This window comes from Pseudophryne corroboree, chromosome 4 (genome assembly GCF_028390025.1).
Source record: "Pseudophryne corroboree isolate aPseCor3 chromosome 4, aPseCor3.hap2, whole genome shotgun sequence".
Taxonomy (NCBI): Eukaryota; Metazoa; Chordata; class Amphibia; order Anura; family Myobatrachidae; genus Pseudophryne; species Pseudophryne corroboree.
Genome location: NC_086447.1, coordinates 100,085,066 through 100,107,769, shown reverse-complemented (window position 1 = coordinate 100,107,769; position 22,704 = coordinate 100,085,066). Strand labels below are relative to the sequence as shown.

The window sequence follows — 22,704 nt, the reverse complement described above, 5'->3', positions numbered from 1 at the left end:
CATTTAAATACACGGATACACACTGGTATGATCACAATAATAATAATAATAATAATAATAATAATAATATGCATATACACATTAATGTAAAAATAAAACAATAGATGCATCTGCCTAAACTATAGAGAAGGAAACATACAGTACCTACACTTTAAATGTCCAGGTACTTTTCAATATCTATTTAGTAATGAAATGCCTATTACAGCCAAATACAGGTTTGCAATGCTAAACTATTTATGTATAAATAGGGATCTAAATAAAAACCTAAAATAAAGTATTTGAAGTTTATTTAATCAAAATGTAACATCTTACTTTGAGGTTTTTTTTTTTTTTTGCAATATGATATTTAAAGACGCCTGCAAAGAATGAAGGCCGGGATCAGCAGGTAAGTTGGTCTTTAAGTTCAGATCATTTCCCAGGATGCTGTTATTCTTAACGCTTTAATCAGGAGTGTCAATGGAAAACGGAGTCATGACCTTTGAAATAAAGCACAGCGGGGCGTTAGCAGAAGCTGTGAATACTTTAAGCACTACTGAAAAGTTTCCACGGCTTCACTGTAACAAAGCACCTTGATAATTCAATGAGTGGGAGCTGCGGTTTTGTGAACATCATTTGGAAATTTCTATATTAGAACTTGTTTGAACTGCATTGTGCTGACAAAAGTTAGAAATGAAATGTCATTCCTGCTGCTCTGGAATTAAACACTCTCTCACACAATAAGCAGTCTGGAACTCCCGCCGTTAGGGACTTTTATACTTCAAGCATACCGCATGGGACTGTTTATTTAAAACAAACTATACAAAAGAATGACTTATTGACTAATCCCATGTGATCTTTCAAACCCATCAACAGATATATTATTTGGCCTATAAGTTATTTTTAAAGCACATTTAAAGGGCCACTAAAGTTTGCTATTTCTCTGCAGAAGTGTTTGCCTGGCAGATTTGTTGTGATTATCTAGAACTGATTCAAAGGGTTTACAACGACAAAAACATAAATATAGTATAGGGTTGTAAACCATCGATGGATAACAGCCATTGGTAGATGATTTTGCCATCAATGGTGGAAAGCCAATGGTTTCCCACCATCAATGGTACTGAGACCCTCAATGTTTCCCCCCCTGCTTCTTGGCACAGGACACAGAGCTTAGCTCAATCCCCGACATGACCCAAGAAACCAGGCTCCCACCTCTGAATGGCCCACAGGCCAGTGAGTAATACAGTGAGGATGACCATCGGTTGATGAAACCATTGATGGACCAATATTTCATGGTTTGTTACCATCGATGGTTCCTTGTAGTCAGTAGCGGATCTTGCCACGGGCAAGCAGGACTTTTGCCCGGGGCGCCGCCTTCCGGAGGGCGCTGGAGCCATCCGGAGGGCGCCGCACCATGGCAAGATCCGCTGCTGCTGCCAGTGCTGTGCCCCCCGCTGCCCGCTACCGCTGTCGCTGCCCCCCGCCGTGAAGGGAACTAGACGCGTAGCGTCTAGTTTCCCTTCGTGGAGAGGACCTTTACTGTGCGGTGCGCGATGACGTCATCACGCACCGCACATCATTTCAGCCACGCCCCTATTGCCCGCCCGGGGTGCTGAAAACCATGGAGCTGGCCCTGCTTGCAGTTTAATCATCATGATGAGAGCATGGATGGCCATCCCCACAGTAGTGTAGCCACTCCTACCACATCTGAATCAACATCATTGTCAGACGAGTAGTCAGCTTGGTATTTCAGTATCTCATTCATTATTCTTACCTGGAAGAGGAAGTTTCCTTATGGAAACTGTTATTACAATACTTTGTGATGTTACAAATGACTGCGCTAGGAAGTTCAGTTTACTGTTCTGTAAGCAACAGGCATTATTAATACATTTGTGTTTAATGTATATGCCAAAATTTTAGGAACTTGTTTGAAGGAAAGGTGTTAGAGGTAAGGCTGGGAGTCACGGGAAACATTTTTATTCCCAATCCCATTAGACTTTTTGTTGGAGGAATTAATTTAGAACTTCATCCAATAAATAATAAAACATAAATGGATTGGAAGTCTGAAAAATACAAAAAAGTTTACATAAACATTTTAACATTTCCAAAGATGGAAAATAGACCATACCAGCTGTAAAGTTGCAATTTTATGTAGATTCAGATACGATTATTTTTATACTTCAGTCATATGTCAATCCTAGAAAAAGTCTACAGAATATACAGGCACCCAGAAAGACCTCCAATATACAGCACCCAGAAAGACTTCCTATTTCACATAGCACTGTTAGGTGCTAATTTCCAAGAAACTGGGACTGTGGCTGACAAGTCACGGAGTGGTTGTCCAAAAAGTGCTACTGGTCTTTCTAGGTGCCGGTTGTTAAAATCTGCAGCTATGACACGGAAACTTTGTTCTCCAGACATGAAAATGACCTCAATTCTCTCCTTTTGTCAAAGCCATCTTCAGTTATCTGCAACAAAAAAAGTGTTGTAACTTTTGTACCGTAACTGCTATTTCAAATCTGTTTGCAGCAATAAATGTTTCAGCAAATTCTGATGTTGTTTGACATATTACATAACCCTCCACTTGAAAAACCTTACTTAGATTCAAGATGGCCGACTTCAAGATGGCGTCCGTGTTTGGTACATACCCTAAAAGAGAGCCTACCTCACCCATAATTTACTGGAGTATTCAGTTTTCCCATTTCCTGCAGTTTTTTAAACAAAAGGGTGTACTGCGACTTTTGAATCACCCTGTACAATCTTTATGTATTAATCCATTTTTTCTAAATTGTGTCATGAAATTCATGGAATAGAAGTATGTAAAGTTAATGGTAAGTAGCACCACCATACTGTATTGTCTTGGAAATGCCCAGACCTGCATCAGTTGTAATCACATGAGTCAGTTTTAACAATGGCTGGGTTGCTCATGGCAAGGCGACATGAAATATCAGAGTTTGAATAGGGCATGGTAGTAAGTGCCTGACAGATGGAACATTCCATTCCTGAAATTGTGCGGACATTCAACATTCCTCGATTTACGGCATCATATGTGTACTGGTAATACCTCATGGAAAGCATTAACATCCACCAAGGACAGCGCTGTGGCCAGCGGCGCCTGGCCAGAATTGTCAGTTGTAGCAGATCCATGACAATACTCAGTTCATATCCACATTCAATGAAGGAGATACCAGACCCATATGCGTCAGTTCAGTTCAGCGTTCATTAGCTTCCATGAGCTATGGGAGCAAAAGACCCAGCAGAGTGCCACTGTTAACACTACAACACCAGACACAGTGTTCCCTTGGGCTGATGAGGTTGCTAATTGGACCCAAGGGAACCAGCGACATGTAGCGTGGTCCGATGAGTCACGGTTCCAGTTGATTCAGGCTGATGGTAGGGTTCTGGTATGGCATAGACCCTATGAGGCTATGGACCCCAGTTGTCAACAAGGCACCTTGTCATCAGTCCCAAGTTGTCCAGAATTGGTCCAAAGAGCATTCTGGAGATTTGTATGGCCACCATGTTCACCTGGCATGTACCCAATCATAAATTTATGGGATGTGGTGGGGATGTCCATTCGCAACTAAGATCCTGCACCTACTGTACAAATATCATGGAAGCTGAGAGAAGCTATCCAGATGGCATGGGTCAACATCTCTCCAGGGATCTTCTGCCCACATTTGGAATCGATGCCAAGCTGAGTTGCTGCACTTTGCTGGACTAGAGGAGGTCATACGCAATACTAGCCACCTACAGTATACCATGATGTTTGGCATGTCAGTACAAGCTGCTGATAATATATCCAGCCATTTAATGGGCAAAACCACTGGCGATTTGCACCGAAGTTCAGTGGTTTTGTAAATGCTAGAAATTGATAAAATCTTCACTTGTAGTTTTAAAATACCAGAATATCCTCATACAAATAATTTTAACTTATATTGCAAGGCTTGACATAGAGTATACAATGTATACATTAGAGACCTTACTATAAATTAAAAGTAGAAGTGAATATTAGAAATCAGTCACAAATGGACACATATTATACTGTATCTTAAAAAGATGAAACCACACAGTGATAATTTGCAGTGAGGAGAGTCAAAAAAACATTGTTTAGGGAGAGACTGGTATATGTTAAAGAAAGGGAAACTGTACAGGACTACAGCAATCCTCATATTGAAGTACATCACTGTGATCCATAGTCAACAGAAACAAGTCAAGGCTAAGATTTCTAAAAACCTAAAAAAATAATAATAAAATAATAAAAGTAATCCAACTTTTACTCCATATTTTTGGCTTTCAGTCAAAGATGGAACAGTGCATTGGTGGGTCGCAAAGCACAATTGGGTGAGGTCCCAACTCTAAAACCCCCTTACCTCACTCTGCTCTGAAAGCAGCATGGCCCTCAGTGAGGTATGGGTACAAGGATGGCCTTAAAATCTTCGCAACAGTTGCACACTGCTCAGCTGTCCCGTTCACATGCTCAGGGGCTGGCCGAGTAGCTCCGAAAGTAGCTCCACCTGGAAAGCACAGACATGGGGTGCAGGGCCGGCTCCAGGCCTACTAGCACCCTGAGTGAGAAATTTTGAAGCGCCCTTATCCCATGCGCTCGTGCGTGTGGGAAAGTGGGCATGGCCTCACAACTTTATCTTATCAAACTATAAATATTTTTTCAACCCCCCCTCTACACACACAATTAGCAGCCTTACACATAACACCCACAGTAGTGTTCCTTACACATGTCCCCAGTATGGTGGCAGATACACATAATGACCCCAGGTGGAGTGCCAGATATACATATGCCCCCAGTAGTGCAGTGCCAGATGCACATTTGCCCCCAATAGTGCCAGATAAACATATGCAGCTAGTAGTGCAGTGCCAGATACACATATGCCCCAATAGTGTCAGATACACATATGCCCCCAATAGTGCAGAGCCAGCTGCAGGTATGCCCCAGCAGTGTCAGATACACATATACCCCCAATAGTGCCAGATACACATAAGCCCCCAGTAGTGCAATGCCAGATACACATAATATGCCCCCACAGTGCAATGCCAGATACACATAATATGCCCCCACAATGCATTGCCAGATACACATAATATGCCTCCACAGTGCCAGATACGCATTATATTCTCCCTACAGTGCCAGATATGCATTATATGCCCCCAGTGCCAGGTACACACATGCCCCCAGTGCCAGGTACACACATGCCCCCAGTGCCAGGTACATACATGCCCCCAGTGCCAGAAACACATATGTTCCTAGTGCAATATACACACATGTCCCCAGTGCCAGGTACACACATGCCCCCAGTGCCAGGTACACACATGCCCCCAGTGCCAGGTACACACATGCCCCCAGTGCCAGCCCCCCCCCCCCACACACACACACACACACACACACACTTCCAGTGCCAGGTACACACACATGCCCCCAGTGCCAGGTACACACACATGCCCCCAGTGCCAGGTACACACACATGCCATCAGTGCCAGGTACACACACATACCCCCAGTCCTTCCCGGGTCGGATCCGGCATTGGACCCTAACTGCAGGCATACCATCACGGGAATTTGCTGGGTCGGTTGCCATAGCTGCGGGTGGTGGAGCTGGCAGTGGGGGCGGCGCTGGGAGATGAGATCATCTCCCCACTGCCTCTCCCTATTGTAGTGAACGGGTCCCAGGTCGCATCGACCCGGGAACCCGTTCACGCTGCCACTGACCCGGTATTCAACCTGGGAATAACACTGCTTTATTCCCGGGTTGAATTACCGGGTCAGGCGACCCGGGAATTCAACCATGGCCCTTTCACACCACACACTGACCCATGTTGACCCGGCAATATGCCGGGTCGATACCGGGTTATTTGTGTGGTGTGAAAGAGGTTTAAGATTTGTCCCTTTTCTGGGAAGAGAAAGGTAGCCCAAAATTTTATATTATACAGAACTCTTTTGATACCCTTAAAATGGGGCATCACTTAATGGTGCCGGCACATGGAGAGAGATGGGACTCAGAAGGGGCACATGCCTCTATATAACAGCTTTGTGAAATACTATGGGCGGGATGTATTAAAATACATTGCCACCTATCGCAGCGATGCTAATCGCATATGTACTAAAATATGCGATTAACATCGCAATGCGGTATATGAGTCCCCCCACGATGTTGGCGGTGGGTTCTGCAGGGCAGGGCCGGTGCTAGAGTGTTCGGCGCCCTCCTGCAACCTATCAATTTTGCGCCTTTCTACAAATACAAATGTGACCGATCTCATCCTCAGAGCTGTAACTAGACATTAGTCACATTACACAGCACAATAGTGTCCATTAGTCACATTACACCGCACAATAGTGTCCGTTAGTCACATTACACCGCACAATAGTGTCCGTTAGTCACATTACACCGTACAGTAGTGTCCGTTAGTCACATTACACCGCACAGTAGTGTCCGTTAGTCACATTAAACCGCACCATAGTGTCCGTTAGTCACATTACACCGCACCATAGTGTCCGTTAGTCACATTACACAGCACAGTAGTGTCCGTTAGTCACATTACACCGCACAGTAGTGCCCGTTACACACATTACACCGCATAGTAGTTTCCGTTACTCACATTACACCGCACAGTAGTGTCCGTTAGTCACATTACACCGCACCATAGTGTCCGTTAGTCACATTACACAGCACAGTAGTGTCCGTTAGTCACATTACACCGCACAGTAGTGCCCGTTACACACATTACACCGCATAGTAGTTTCCGTTACTCACATTACACCGCACAGTAGTGTCCGTTAGTCACATTACACTGCACAGTACTGTCCATTAGTCACATTACACAGCACAGTAGTGTCCGTCAGTCACATTACACAGCACAGTAGTGTCTGTTAGTCACATTACACCGCACAGTAGTGTCCGTTAGTCACATTACACCGCACAGTAGTGTCCGGCTGTTAGGTGCCGGGGTCCGCTCGTCGGTGCGGCCCGGCGCCTAGCAACCAGGGACGCCGTGCGCTTACAGCCACCGGCTCCCTGGCAACGCTAGACGCCGGGCGCACGGAGCCGCACGGACCCTAGCAACGGGGACGCCACTGGCGGACCGCGTTCCCCGTTGCTGGGTCCATTTAAATTAGTAAGGGCACCTGTTTCCTGGCCGTGCAGCAAGGCAGCTGCACGGCATTCATGCAATCAGCACTGGCAGCAGTTGATTGGAGGGCTTCGGTTTATATGCTCTTGCAGTGCCTCACACAGACGCCGGTAATAGCTTCCTGCATGCTGTATCTGTTTGCTGAGAGTGTTTCCAGTCCTGCTGTATCCGGTCGTTCCTGTCCTCAGTTGTCCTGCACTCGGAAGTCGTCATCTGTTCCTAGAGTCCTGACTGAGCACCGTTAAACATCCAGTGGTGTTCGTGAGTCGCGGCGTAGCCGTGTGTTGCGGCTTGGCCGCTTTATTACTTATTATTTGTGTTTCGGAGCTTTTGCGGAGGATTCCGCTCCCACAGATCCACTCTGGTATCCAGCGGTGCTGGGTAGGAGTAACGGACTAGTGGATTTTGGTTGTCCTTTTATCTGGCGGTTTTTCCGCGCATACTTCAAGTTTGGTTAGTTAGCTTGTTGCCCTTGGCCTGTGGTAGTCAGAGGTCCTCTTGTCATCATCCTGCCTCGGATTTCCCTTTGTCTCTCACTAAGACTGGGGGGCACCGGAGTTGGGCAGACATAATCCGCCTTTCAAACGTGGCTGCCAGGGGCTCAAGAAACCATAGTCTCGCAAGGGATTTCCGATAGCACGGGTGAGACAATAGAGTTAGGGCGCCAGGGGCAACTAGTCTTTCCTGCTCCCGTAACCAGCATTCCCTTCCAGTACTCTGGCCATTGTCATAAGATCTCCTCCGGTCAGGAGTACTGGAATCATAACATTATTACCGGCCAATACCAAAACTTAAAATTAAAACAGGGTTTAATTTTTTCCTTATTCAGTTTTGTAAGAGTTATCGGCCTCATGAATCCCACAGGTTTAGGGCCAAATCCTGGTCAGCTCCTAGTCAGCCAGATTCAAGAACTTACTCAGATGGTTCAGGATCTTTCCCTTCGGGTGTAGTCGCAGGAAGATCTTTTACGAACTTCCCCGAGGGTAGTCCCTGAACCAAAAATGCACTTGCCTGACCGTTTTTCTGGTAAATGGAAAGAGTTTTTTAATTTTAAAGAATCCTGTAAACTTTATTTTCGTTTAAGACCGATCTCCTCAGGTACTGAATCTCAGCGGGTCGGGATTATTATTTCTTTGCTCCAGGGGGATCCTCAGACCTGGGGCATTTGGTTTAAAAGCAGAGGATCCGGCGTTGTTGTCAGTAGACGCTTTTTTTGGGTCTTTAGGGCTTTTGTATGATGACCCTGATAGAGAGGCATCCGCTGAGAGTCAGTTGCGCGCTCTCAGACAGGGTAGAAATCCTGCAGAGGTTTATTGTACGGAGTTTCGCCGTTGGTCGAACGACTGTGGCTGGAATGACCCAGCCCTGCGCAGTCAGTTTCGCCTCGGCTTATCAGAGTCTATAAAAGACAGTCTCCTTCAGTATCCCGCTCCTGAGACTCTCGATAAACTCATGGAGCTTTCTATTAAGATTGATCGTCGTCTCAGAGAGCGGAGGGCTGAAAAATGAGTACCTGTCAGGTCTACTCCATGTGTATATTTCATTCCTGAGGACGTAGAGGAGCCCATGCAGATGGGTCTCTCCCGGCTGTCTCCAGAAGAAAGAGCCAGAAGGCAAAACTCTGGTCTTTGTTTGTACTGTGGGGGTAAGGGACATTTTGCCCGTAATTGTCCGAACAAGTCGGGAAACGCCTCGACCAAGTGAATTGTGAGGGGGTTCACTTCGGTCTGCAGCTTATCTCCTCGAATAACTCCCTTTTAGTCCCAGCTAAAGTTTCCTTTGGCAGCCTCAGTTCTTCGGTGTCGGCTTTTGTTGACAGTGGAGCTGCAGGGAACTTTATGGACTTAACTTGGGCCAAGGCCTTAGGCATTCCTCAGTTAGCCTTGGGTAGGTGTGTCACCATGCATGGTTTAGATGGGAGTCCTTTGTCCAATGGGGTTATTTCCCTCTGTACACCCCCTGTACTACTTACGGTAGGAGCTCTTCATTCCGAAAAGATCGAGTTCTTCCTTACCCATTGCCCAGCAGTTCCAGTGGTTCTGGGTCACCCTTGGCTGGCTTTTCATAATCCCACCATTGATTGGCGGTCGGGGGAGATTTCACAATGGGGTACCATCTGTAATAAGGAATGTATTACGTTTCCCGTCAGAATAGCAACCGCCATTCCTGAACCCATTCCCATGGAATACCAGGACTTTGTTGATGTGTTTTCCAAGGGCAATGCGGACATTCTGCCTCCCCATCGGCCTTATGATTGTGCTATTGAGCTAATTCCTGGTGCCACATTGCCAAAGGGAAGGTTATATGGTTTATCCGGGCCAGAAACTGTGGCCATGAATGAGTATGTTAAGGAGAGCCTAGGGAAAGGATTTATTAGGCCATCTAAATCCCCTTTAAGTGCAGGCTTCTTCTTTGTGGAAAAAAAAGATGGATCACTCAGACCTTGCATTGACTTTAGAGCCCTGAATAAGATCTCAGTTAAAAATACTTATCCTCTGCCGCTGATTTCGGTTCTCTTTGATCAGCTGCGTTCGGCTGTGATTTTTTCTAAGATTGACCTAAGGGGAGCGTATAACCTCATCCGAATCAAGTCTGGAGATGAGTGGAAGACGGCTTTCAGTACTCAGTCGGGTCACTACGAGTATCTGGTGATGCCGTTCGGCTTGTCTAACGCTCTGGCAGTTTTCCAGGATCTCATTAACGATGTGCTCCGTGACTTTCTAGGAAGATTCGTGGTCGTTTACTTAGACGACATCCTGATCTATTCTGACTCAATTGAACAACATGTTACCCAGGTGCGTCAGGTTCTTCAAAAATTACGTGAAAATCATCTATATGCCAAGCTGGAGAAGTGTGAGTTTCATGTCACGGAGGTATCCTTTTTAGGGTACATTATTTCCCCTCGGGGATTCTGCATGGAACCTAAGAAGCTCCAAGCCATCCTTAGTTGGGCGCAACCCACCAACTTAAAAGCAATTCAGCGCTTTTTAGGGTTTGCGAATTATTATAGAAGATTTATTCATTCTTTTTCCGACCTGGTTGCTCCCATGGTGGCACTGACTAAGAAGGGAGCGGATCCTACCAACTGGTCACGTGAAGCTGAGTTATCCTTTCAGGCCTTGAAACAAGCTTTTGTCTCAGCTCCAGTCCTCAGACATCCCAACCCAGAATTGCCCTTCATTGTTGAGGTTGATGCTTCGGAGGTTGGAGTGGGGGCTATCCTATCTCAAAAGGATCCGGAGTCTCTGGAACTACATCCTTGTGCCTTCATGTCCAGGAAATTCTCATCCGCTGAATCCAACTACGATGTTGGTAACCGGGAGTTACTGGCTATTAAATGGGCTTTCGAGGAGTGGAGACATTGGCTTGAGGGAGCAACACATACCATTTCAGTATTGACTGACCACAAAAATCTTCAGTACATCGAATCAGCTAAGCGGCTGAATGCCCGGCAGGCTCGTTGGGCTTTATTTTTTACTCGTTTCAAGTTTATTATCACCTTTAGGCCAGGTTCCAAGAATACCAAGGCGGATGCCCTGTCACGCAGTTTTCTTCCAGTTCATAATAACAGTCCTGTTACTCCCATACTTCCGTCTTCAGTCATTTGGGCAGGCCTCACACAAGATTTATTTACCCAGTTAAAGCAGCTTCAACATCAAGCTCCTGGAAATACTCCTGCTGGTCGTCTTTACGTCCCTGAGTTTTTGAGAGCTACTGTTTTGACTGAATTTCATGATAGCAAAGTTGCCGGGCATCCGGGGATCTCTAAGACTTTGGAATTAGTCTCCCGCTCAGTATGGTGGCCTGGTCTTTCTAAAGACATTAAGGAGTTTGTTTTTTCTTGTCAGGTCTGTGCACAGCATAAGGTTCCCCGTTCCTTGCCTATCGGGCAACTTATGCCCTTAAATGTTCCTCTCAGGCCATGGTCTCATATTTCCATGGATTTTGTGGTAGACCTCCCTCTGTCAGCCGGATTCCGAGTCATATGGATGGTAGTGGACCGTTTTAGCAAGATGGCTCATTTCATTGCTCTTCCCCGACTGCCATCTGCCCAGGGATTGGTTGTTTTGTTTCTCCGCCATGTTTTCAGACTTCATGGGTTGCCCACTGATATTGTTTCTGATCGGGGTCCACAATTCATTGCACAATTCTGGAAGTCCTTTTGTGCCTCATTAAAGATGAAATTGTCTTTAACATCCGGTTACCATCCCCAATCCAACGGGCAGACCAAGCGAGTTAATCAATCATTAAAACAGTATTTGCGTTTGTACTCAGCCAAACTCCAGAATGATTGGTCCGAGTTTCTTCCTTTGGCGGAGTTTGCTTACAATAATTCTTGTCATTCCTCCACTAATGTGTCTCCATTCTTTTCAGTTTTTGGTTTTCACCCCAGAGCTAATTCTTTTTTTCAACATTCTTCTGTTTCCTCGCTAACCTTAACCTCTCATCTCAGAGTCATTTGGAAAAAAGTGCACCTTGCCCTCAGAAAAGCGGCATTTCGAGAGAAAAAGTTTTCGGACAGGCTCCGACGTCCTTGCACTTTTAAGGTGGGAGACAGGGTATGGTTGTCGACTCGTAACATTAGACTTCGACAAACCTCAGCTAGATTGGGCCCCAAATTTATTGGACCATTTCATATTATTAAAAAAATCAACCCAGTTGCTTTCCGGTTACGTTTACCAAGAGCTCTCCGGATCGGAAATACGTTCCATTGCTCCCTGTTGAAACCATACGTTTCTTCCAGTAGATTTCCTCGGAAGATCTCTCAGGGGAAATCATCAGTAGATGTACAGGGACAACAGGAGTTCTTGGTGGAGAAGGTTCTCGATTCCAAATTGTCCCGGGGTCGGCTTTATTTTCTGGTGCACTGGAGAGGCTATGGTCCAGAGGAAAGGTCTTGGGTCCTGGATAAGGATCTCCATGCCCCGAGGCTCAAGAGGGCATTTTTTCGGGAATTTCCTCGGAAACCTGGCTTTAGGGGTTCCTTGACCCCTCCTCAAGGGGGGGGTACTGTTAGGCGCCGGGGTCCGCTCGTCGGTGCGGCCCGGCGCCTAGCAACCAGGGACGCCGTGCGCGTACAGCCGCCGGCTCCCTGGCAACGCTAGACGCCGGGCGCACGGAGCCGCACGGACCCTAGCAACGGGGACGCCACTGGCGGACCGCGTTCCCCGTTGCTGGGTCCATTTAAATTAGTAAGGGCACCTGTTTCCTGGCCGTGCAGCAAGGCAGCTGCACGGCATTCATGCAATCAGCACTGGCAGCAGTTGATTGGAGGGCTTCGGTTTATATGCTCTTGCAGTGCCTCACACAGACGCCGGTAATAGCTTCCTGCATGCTGTATCTGTTTGCTGAGAGTGTTTCCAGTCCTGCTGTATCCGGTCGTTCCTGTCCTCAGTTGTCCTGCACTCGGAAGTCGTCATCTGTTCCTAGAGTCCTGACTGAGCACCGTTAAACATCCAGTGGTGTTCGTGAGTCGCGGCGTAGCCGTGTGTTGCGGCTTGGCCGCTTTATTACTTATTATTTATTATTTGTGTTTCGGAGCTTTTGCGGAGGATTCCGCTCCCACAGATCCACTCTGGTATCCAGCGGTGCTGGGTAGGAGTAACGGACTAGTGGATTTTGGTTGTCCTTTTATCTGGCGGTTTTTCCGCGCATACTTCAAGTTTGGTTAGTTAGCTTGTTGCCCTTGGCCTGTTGTAGTCAGAGGTCCTCTTGTCATCATCCTGCCTCGGATTTCCCTTTGTCTCTCACTAAGACCGGGGGGCACCGGAGTTGGGCAGACATAATCCGCCTTTCAAACATGGCTGCCAGGGGCTCAAGAAACCATAGTCTCGCAAGGGATTTCCGATAGCACGGGTGAGACAATAGAGTTAGGGCGCCAGGGGCAACTAGTCTTTCCTGCTCCCGTAACCAGCATTCCCTTCCAGTACTCTGGCCATTGTCATAAGATCTCCTCCGGTCAGGAGTACTGGAATCATAACACCGGCTGGGCGGTCTTGAGCATGTGCAGAGGTGAACGCAGATCCGGTTGCGTATGCAGCGATCTGCGTTCATCTCTGAATGACCCCCTATGTCAGGTACAGCCTTCATTCCCTCCACAGTGCGGCCCCGGTACCTGCAGGAGGTCCCGGCTCGGGCGCTGCTCCTCCGCTCCCTTCTTCTCCGGTTTCTCGCAGGCTCCGTTACTCCACTGGCTCTGTAGGATGTTGTCAGTGACCCCGAGAGGGGGCGGGAGCGGGTGCTAATTACCCAGGCCTGGGACTGATGAAGGGGCCCGGAGGGGCCCTGGTCCCCTGCACTCCCAACACCCTCCCACCTTACTGGGCAGCAGTAGCAGCTCTCATCTTGGCAGCACAGCACATGCTGCAGTGTGCTGTGCTGCACTGGGGCAGAGAGGCTGCTGCTAATGTTATTGTTCCTGTATGGGTGGATAGGGGTATTGTGATCACAGTCCCCCCTTGAATTGAGGGGGCTGAGTGCTGGGGTCTCAGGGGGCAGGGACTTAAAAAAAAAACGATTTTGTTTTCATAAAGGGGCGTGGCCATGGCGCCCACAATTAGGCCACGCCCCCAACCCTCTAGGCAGCTGGGGCTGGGATGGCAGTGGCGCTGTGTGTAGGCTGTGGGTGGCCATACACTGCGTGCACACTTTCTGGGGAGGAGGAGGGGGAGCCGCGCTGTAAGCTGCCAGCTCCGCTTCCTGTCATCCAGGGTGACAGGCGCAGCGGCAGCTGGCAGCAGCAAGGGATGCAGAGCAGGGAGAGGCTGAGAGCCTCTTCAGTTTGGCGCCTCCCTGCTGCACAGCATCCCTTTGCTGAGCGGCTAGTGCCGGCTCTGCTGCAAGGGTCGGCGGGGGTCTCCATCACCTCCCACACGTGGGAGGTGACATTTGTAGGGAGCCCCCGGGCTCCTCCTCCTCCCCCCTGCAGCCAGAAGGACAAATGGCTGTGCTGCAGGGGAGAAGGCGGTGGGGGTCTGCACCAGTAGCATGGAGGCTTTCTGGACGGAAGTATGTTGGGGGAAAGAGGTCCTCATGAGCGGCACGGCTGAGGCGGCGGTTAGAAGCCCATAGGCTTCTATAGGGTATTGCCACAAAAAGATGGCGATACCCTCGGCGTCGATAATCTGGCGGCCAGGGGTTAGTACATATGACAATGTGGTAAATTTTTACCACATTTTCCCTTTAGTACATCTCGCCCTGTATGTTATGTGAAATTATATTTCTCTTACGTCCTAGAGGATGCTGGGGACTCCGTAAGGACCATGGGGATAGACGGGCTCCGCAGGAGACATGGGCACTTTAAGAAAGAACTTTAGGTATGGGTATGCACTGGCTCCTCCCTCTATGCTGGGTGCATTACAGGGAGCTCTCCTGAGTTTCAACAGACTCCCTGCATCGAGGGACTGAGGGGAGAGAAACAGACCTGCTTTAATGTTAGGCTCTGTTTCTTAGGCTACTGGACACCATTAGCTCTAGAGGGATCGGTACGCAGGTCTCACCCTCGCCGTCCGTCCCAGAGCCACGCCGCCGTCCTCCTCGCAGAGCCGGAAGATAGAAGCCAGGTGAGTATGAGAAGAAAGAAGACTTCAGAGGCGGCAGAAGACTTCAGATCTTCACTGAGGTAACGCACAGCAGTAAAGCTGTGCGCCATTGCTCCCACACAGCACACACAAACGGCAGTCACTGTAAGGGTGCAGGGCGCAGGGGGGGCGCCCTGGGCAGCAATAAAACCTCTTTTTCTTGCAAATGTGTATATATACAGCTGGGCACTGTATATATAAAGAGCCCCAGCCAGGTTTTTCGATATTTGAGCGGGACAGAAGCCCGCCGCTGAGGGGGCAGGGCTTCTTCCTCAGCACTCACCAGTGCCATTTTCTCCACAGTACAGCGCTGAGAGGAAGCTCCCCGGATTATCCCCTGCTTATCCACGGTGAAAGAGGGTTTTAAAGAAGGGGGGGGCACATAATTGGCGCAATATACAGATTACAGCGCTATCTGGGTAAACATATTGTGTGTTTTTTCCTGGGTCATTAGCGCTGGGTGTGTGCTGGCATACTCTCTCTCTGTCTCTCCAAAGGGCCTTGTGGGGGAACTGTCTTCAGATAAGAGGATTCCCTGTGTGTGTGCTGTTTTGTTACGTGTGTGTCGACATGTCTGAGGTAGAAGGCTCTACTAGGGAGGAGGTGGAGCTAATGAATGTGGTGTCTCCGTCGGCAACGCCGACACCTGACTGGATGGATAAGTGGAATGTTTTAAGTGCTAATGTGAATTTATTGCACAAAAGATTAGACAAAGCTGAGGCTAGGGAACAGCCAGGGAGACAATCCATGTCTGTCCCTATGTCGCAGGGACCTTCGGGGTCTCAAAAGCGCCCACTATCCCAAATAGTAGACACTGATACCAACACGGATTCTGACCCCAGTGTCGACTACGATGATGCAAAGTTACAGCCAAAATTGGCTAAATGTATTCGATATATGATTATTGCAATAAAAGATGTTTTGCATATCACGGAGGAACCCCCTGTCCCTGACACGAGGGTACACATGTATAAGGGAAAGAACCTTTCCCCCTTCTCATGAGCTGAACGAGTTGTGTGAAAAAGCATGGGAATCCCCAGACAAAAAACTGCAGATACCCAAAAGGATTCTTATGGCGTATCCTTTCCCGGCAAAGGACAGGATACGGTGGGAATCCTCCCCTAGGGTGGACAAAGCATTGACACGCTTATCCAAAAAGGTAGCGCTGCCATCCCAAGATACGGCTACCCTAAGGGATCCTGCTGATCGCAAGCAGGAGGTTATTTTGAAGTCCATTTACACACATTCTGGTACTTTACTCAGACCGGTTATTGCGTCGGCTTGGGTTTGTAGCGCTGTAGCAGCGTGGACAGATACCTTATCAGCGGAGATTGAGACCCTGGATAAGGATACCATCTTATTGACCCTATGACATATAAAAGATGCTGTCTTATATATGAGAGATGCTCAAAGAGACATTGGTTTACTGGGTTCTAGAGTCAACGCTATGTCAATTTTTGCTAGACGAGTCCTATGGACCCGGCAATGGACAGGTGATGCCGACTCAAAAAGGCATATGGAGGTTTTACCTTACAAGGGGGAGGAATTGTTTGGAGAAGGTCTTTCGGACCTGGTCTCCACAGCTACAGCTGGTAAATCCAATTTTTTGCCTTATATTCCCTCACAACCTAAGAAAGCGCCACATTATCAAATGCAGTCCTTTCGGTCACAGAGAAACAAGAAAGTACGAGGTGCGTCCTTTCTTGCCAGAGGTAAGGGCAGAGGGAAAAAGCTGCACAACACAGCTAGTTCCCAGGAACAGAAGTCCTCCCCGGCCTCTGCAAAATCCACCGCATGACGCTGGGGCTATGCTAAGGGAGTCCGCCCCAGTGGGGGCACGTCTTCGACTTTTCAGCCACATCTGGGTTCACTCACAGGTGGATCCCTGGGCAATAGAAATTGTGTCCCAGGGTTACAAGCTGGAATTCGAAGAGGTGCCTCCTCGCCGGTTCTTCAAATCGGCCCTGCCGGCTTCTCCCCCAGAAAGGGAGTTAGTGTTAAATGCAATTCACAAATTGTATCTTCAACAGGTGGTGGTCAAGGTTCCCCTACTTCAACAAGGGAGGGGATATTACTCAACCCTGTTTGTAGTCCCGAAACAGGACGGTTCGGTCAGACCCATTTTAAATGTAAAATCCCTGAACCTATACTTGAAAAGGTTGAAGTTCAAAATGGAATCGCTCAGAGCGGTCATCGCCAGCCTAGAAGGGGGGGATTTTATGGTATCCCTGGAAATAAAGGATGCATACCTTCATGTTCCCATATATCCACCTCATCAGGCGTACCTGAGCTTTGCGGTACAGGATTGTCATTACCAATTTCAGACGTTGCAGTTTGGGCTTTCCACGGCCCCGAGGATTTTCACCAAGGTAATGGCAGAAATGATGGTGCTCCTGCGCATGCAGGGTGTCACAATTATCCCGTACTTGGACGATCTCCTCATAAAAGCGAGATCAAGAGAGCAGTTGCTGAGCAGCGTGTCACTTTCACTGAAAGTGTTACAGCAACACGGCTGGATTCTCAATATCTCGAAGTCGCAGTTGGTTCCTACGACTCGTCTGACCTTCTTGGGCATGATTCTGGATACGGACCAGAAAAGGGTTTATCTTCCGATAGAAAAGGCTCAGGAACTCATGACCCTGGTCAGGAACCTATTGAAGCCAAAACAGGTGTCAGTGCATCACTGCACTCGAGTCCTGGGAAAGATGGTGGCATCGTACAAGTGGTCCGGGTCACATCTACAGATTCATCAGTTGATCGCCCTGTCTCCCAGGGCCAGGGTATCTCTCCTGTGGTGGCTACAGAGTGCTCACCTTCTAGAGGGCCGCAGGTTCGGCATTCAGGACTGGGTTCTGATGACAACGGACGCGAGCCTCCGAGGTTGGGGAGCAGTCACACAGGGAAGAAACTTCCAAGGACTTTGGACAAGTCAAGAGACTTGTCTTCACATCAACGTCCTGGAGCTGAGGGCCATATACAACGCCCTTCGTCAAGCGGAGACCTTACTTCGCGACCTACCAGTTCTGATTCAGTCAGACAACATCACCGCAGTGGCTCATGTAAACCGCCAAGGAGGCACAAGGAGCAGAGTGGCAATGGCGGAAGCCACCAGGATTCTTCGCTGGCCGGAAAATCATGTAAGCACACTGTCAGCAGTGTTCATTCCGGGAGTGGACAACTGGGAAGCAGACTTCCTCAGCAGGCACGACCTGCATCCAGGAGAGTGGGGACTTCATCAGGAAGTCTTCGCACAGAATGCAAATCAGTGGGGACTGCCCCAGATAGACATGATGGTGTCCCGCCTCAACAAAAAGCTACAGAGGTATTGCGCCAGGTCAAGATACCCTCAGGCAGTAGCGGTGGATGCCCTAGTGACACCGTGGGTGTTCCAGTCGGTTTATGTGTTTCCTCCTCTTCCTCTCATCCCAAAGGTTTTGAGAATAATAAGAAAAAGAGGAGTACAGACAATTCTCATTGTTCCAGATTGGCCGCGAAGGGCCTGGTATCCGGATCTGCAGGAGATGCTCACAGAAGATCCGTGGCCTCTTCCTCTAAGGCAGGACCTGTTGCAACAGGGGCCCTGTCTGTTCCAAGACTTACCGCGACTGCGTTTGACGGCATGGCGGTTGAACGCCGGATCCTAGCGGAAAAGGGCATTCCGGATGAGGTCATTCCTACTCTGATAAAGGCTAGGAAGGATGTGACAGCTAAACATTATCACCGTATATGGCGAAAGTATGTTTCTTGGTGTGGGGCCAGGAATGCTCCTACGGAAGAATTCCATCTGGGCCGTTTCCTTCACTTCCTACAAACTGGAGTGAATTTGGGCCTAAAATTAGGCTCCATTAAGGTTCAGATTTCGGCCTTATCCATTTTCTTTCAGAAGGAATTAGCTTCTCTCCCAGAAGTACTGACTTTTGTGAAGGGAGTGCTGCATATTCAGCCTCCTTTTGTACCTCCGGTGGCACCTTGGGACCTTAATGTGGTGTTGAGTTTACTTAAGTCGCACTGGTTTGAACCACTTAAAACGGTGGAGTTAAAATATCTCACTTGGAAGGTGGTCATGTTGTTAGCCTTGGCTTCAGCTAGGCGAGTGTCGGAATTGGCTGCTTTGTCTCATAAAAGCCCCTATCTGGTTTTCCATATGGATAGAGCGGAATTGCGGCCCCGTCCTCAATTTTTGCCTAAGGTGGTGTCATCTTTTTATATGAACCAACCTATTGGGGTGCCTGTGGCTACGCGAAACTTGGAGGATTCCGAGTCCCTTGATGTGGTCAGGGGTTTGAAAATTTACGTGGCCAGAACGGCTAGAATCAGAAAAACAGAAGCACTGTTTGTCCTGTATGCAGCCAACAAGGTTGGCGCTCCTGCTTCAAAGCAGACTATTGCTCACTGGATCTGTAACACGATTCAGCAGGCTCATTCTATGGCTGGATTGCCGTTACCAAAATCGGTCAAGGCCCATTCCACTACGAAGGTGGGCTCTTCTTGTGCGGCTGCCCGAGGGGTCTCGGCTCTACAGCTGTGCCGAGCTGCTACTTGGTCGGGTTCAAACACCTTTGCAAAATTCTATAAGTTTGATACCCTGGCTGAGGAGGACCTCCTGTTTGCTCAATCGGTGCTGCAGAGTCATCCACACTCTCCCGCCCGTTTGGGAGCTTTGGTATAATCCCCATGGTCCTTACGGAGTCCCCAGCATCCTCTAGGACGTAAGAGAAAATAAGATTTTAAACCTACCGGTAAATCTTTTTCTCGTAGTCCGTTGAGGATGCTGGGCGCCCGTCCCAAGTGCGGACTACTTCTGCAAGACTTGTATATAGTTTTGCTTACTAAAGGGTTATGTTATAGTTTCATCGGTCTCGAACTGATGCTATGTTGTTTTCATACTGTTAACTGGTTAGTGTATCACAAGTTATACGGTGTGGATGGTGTGGGTTGGTATGAATCTTGCCCTTGGATTAACAAAAATCCTTTCCTCGTACTGTCCGTCTCCTCTGGGCACAGTTTCTCTAACTGGGGTCTGGAGGAGGGGCATAGAGGGAGGAGCCAGTGCACACCCATACCTAAAGTCTTTCTTAAAGTGCCCATGTCTCCTGCGGAGCCCGTCTTTCCCCATGGTCCTTACGGAGTCCCCAGCATCCTCTACGGACTACGAGAAAAAGATTTACTGGTAGGTGTAAAATCTTATTTCGATAACGCTGTGATTCGCCCTGTCAGTAAGAGTGGCGGAGTGATACAGCTCTGTGTGATTCCCTCTGTCAGAGAAAGAGTGGCGGAGTGATACACCAGACCCGGATTAGCTATTACAGCCATTGGGGAGTTCCCTGGTGGGCCGACTGGTGTGCAGGGCCGCCTGTCATCTGTGGCTCTGCCCCCTCCCCCTTAGTGTGTCATCCGGTCACGGCTTTTGTACGTGGTTGCCTGTCAGAGCTAGTACTAGTGCAGCCGTTATCACGAGAAGAGGCCTGTGCTGCCCAGCTGAAAGGAGGTTTTGTACGCCACACCAGTGACATCACGCACCTCGAAGGAAGAGGCGGAGGCATGTCCAGCAGCATGCTCTCTGCTCCCCAGGCCACCGTCAGCTGCAGCCTGCAAGCCTGAGATGAGAGGAGGGGACACGGAGTGGGGACAGAGTGGGAAATCGGGGCTGGCCAGGAGAAACAGACACTTAATGAATCTGATATCACTGTTGTTGACACCTGCTGCAGTCAGTCTGTAAAAAAAAAATGTCCTGCAGCTTACAGAACATTTTTTTTTTTGACTGACAGGCTGCATGCAGAAATGCACTGGCTGATAGGGGGACATGGAGAGCTGCCTGGAAAGGATGGGGGATATTCTGTAGTAGGGAGAGGAAGGTTATTTAGTGCTAAGCGGAGATGACCTAACTGGGTGGGGGTGGGGGTTGTTATTCAGTGCTATGGAGAGATGATCTGTTTGAGGGGACTATTCTATGCTAAAGTAGATGATCTGTCTGAGGGGAGGGGAGTTATTTAGTTCTAAAGGGAATGGATGATCTATTTTTAGGCCCGGCGACATGGGAGAAGAAATGGACACCTATACCGTGCCTCAAAGTTCACAAAGGCCCCGGAAACAAGGAGAACAAAAAACAGCACTGCAGTGCCTAATAAGGTTTTAATAATGCTGCGCCTAATGATGGCCCGCAAATTAAGTACACGAACTTACTAAAAGCAAATTAAGACTGTGGAGACCCCGAACACCGGAAGTAGCTGCTGTGCGCTCCACACTGCGTTCCAGCAACCAGGAAGCACGCAGCGGAGTCGGGCAGAGCAAATGCAGTGGGAGCTGTACCATCACCACTGCACACCGTACCACAAATATGGGAAAGCGGAGCCTGACACCGCAGAGAAGACATCAGCAAAGGTTACCTATTAATTATCCCGGCTGGTACAGCCATCTATACATAGGACTGTCAGTTCTCTCCTAATCACATTATCGCTCTCTCTCTATATATACACTATATCTATTTATCTATTTCTATATATGGCCCCTGAACGCCTATGGCAGGCTTTACAATGCCTTAACACAGTGGTTCCCAAACTTACTTTGTATCATGGCGCCCTAGGGCACAGGTTCTCAAACTCAGTCTTCAGGAGTCACAAGTGAAATAATTAGCTAAACCTATGCATCTTTTGATATGTGTTAGCGAGTAATGAATATACCTGTTCACCAGGGCTAAACGTGGGTACACAATGGTAGATATATCTGCCGATCAATTGATCGGCAGATATATCTATGGACGGATCGGGCAGTGTGTTGAGCATATGTGATACTCTGATATATATAAATCTAAATATATCTCCCCATTGGCCCTTAATGAGCCCAGCAACACAGAAGGGGTTAATACCCTCTCTTTTGGTCCCCGGATGATGTGAGCTGCAGCCCAAAAACACGGGGGGCACAAGGACCTGGGGATTCTCGATCGCCGCTGCACAGAGCGGGAAGCATCCGGGACTTTGAATGAAACGGGTTTTTTAAGGCGGGCCGCGAGGAGTCGAGTGAAGTGCTGAGGAGACCTCTGAACTGGACGGAGCTGCGCTGAGGAGAAGAGACGGAGCTGCTGCTGAAAAAGAAGGATCGCGCTGCTGTGAGGAGGAGAGGCGATGACGCTGAGGAGAGACTGGAGCCGTGACAGACAACGAGACCCGCCAGCCGCCGCTAAAGAAGACTCACCAGCCGCTGACAACGAGACCCGCCAGCCGCCGCTAAAGAAGACTCACCAGCCGCTGCCAACGGGAACTCACCAGCCGCTGCCGAAGGGGCCCCGCCAGCCGCCGTGGAGGAGACACAGTGATCGCTGTCAGAGGGAGACGGAGCTGCCACAGAAGAGACCTTCCAGCCAGCGCTACAAGGTAGAAAAGGGAGCCGTCGGGCGCTGTGGGGATAGAGCCACCATAGAGGTGAGAGCCACTGAGTGTTGCCGCTAAAGGAGAGCCGCATTGAGGGGACTGTAAATCGGCCAGTGATTAGGGAGCCGGCCGCACATAGCTAGTAAAAGCAACTTCAGTAATGCTGCCTATTGATCTGAGGGAGCAAGAGGGGTAAAGTCAAGTGGGGTCACCCTGAGAGTCAGAAAAGGCAGTATTCAAGAACTTTTTCACCTCAATACTCCTCACCTTTCCTGTCAGAGATAGTCAGCATCCAGATTGTTTAAACTTCTCACTACAAATATTACAGCTCCAAAGGAGAGACAGAGGGAAAGCGTAATTTTTTTTCGTGTACTCCAGCCCTAAAACAGGGAAAGACAGTGAGCCAGGAGCAAGCTTTTCCTTAGACAGCTCAGACTGACAAATAGGATAAAGAGTCCAGCTTATGGCAGGAATCTAAAAGGGGATGTATCTCTTTCGTCATCTTTCCATTTCCATTTGCTTGCTTTGCAAAGATATTGGCATATAACCAGTCATCGTGTGCACTGTAACTAACATCTGCTATTTGCATGCCAAGGAATTCCTGTCAACTATTTCTGCATTCCCGTTTCCTACTACTCC

At 48.5% G+C, this 22,704-nt stretch overlaps 1 long non-coding RNA gene across 1 annotated transcript in view; it reads left to right on the top strand.

Moving 5' to 3' along the window:
• The window catches only part of LOC134911138 (uncharacterized), a 35,356-nt gene extending 33,909 nt beyond the window's left edge, over positions 1-1,447 (top strand). The window contains exon 3 of the long non-coding RNA XR_010176344.1: positions 353-1,447. This is a non-coding gene — a long non-coding RNA (uncharacterized LOC134911138). The remainder of the gene's footprint in view (positions 1-352) is intronic.
• The last annotated feature ends 21,257 nt before the right edge of the window (positions 1,448-22,704 follow it).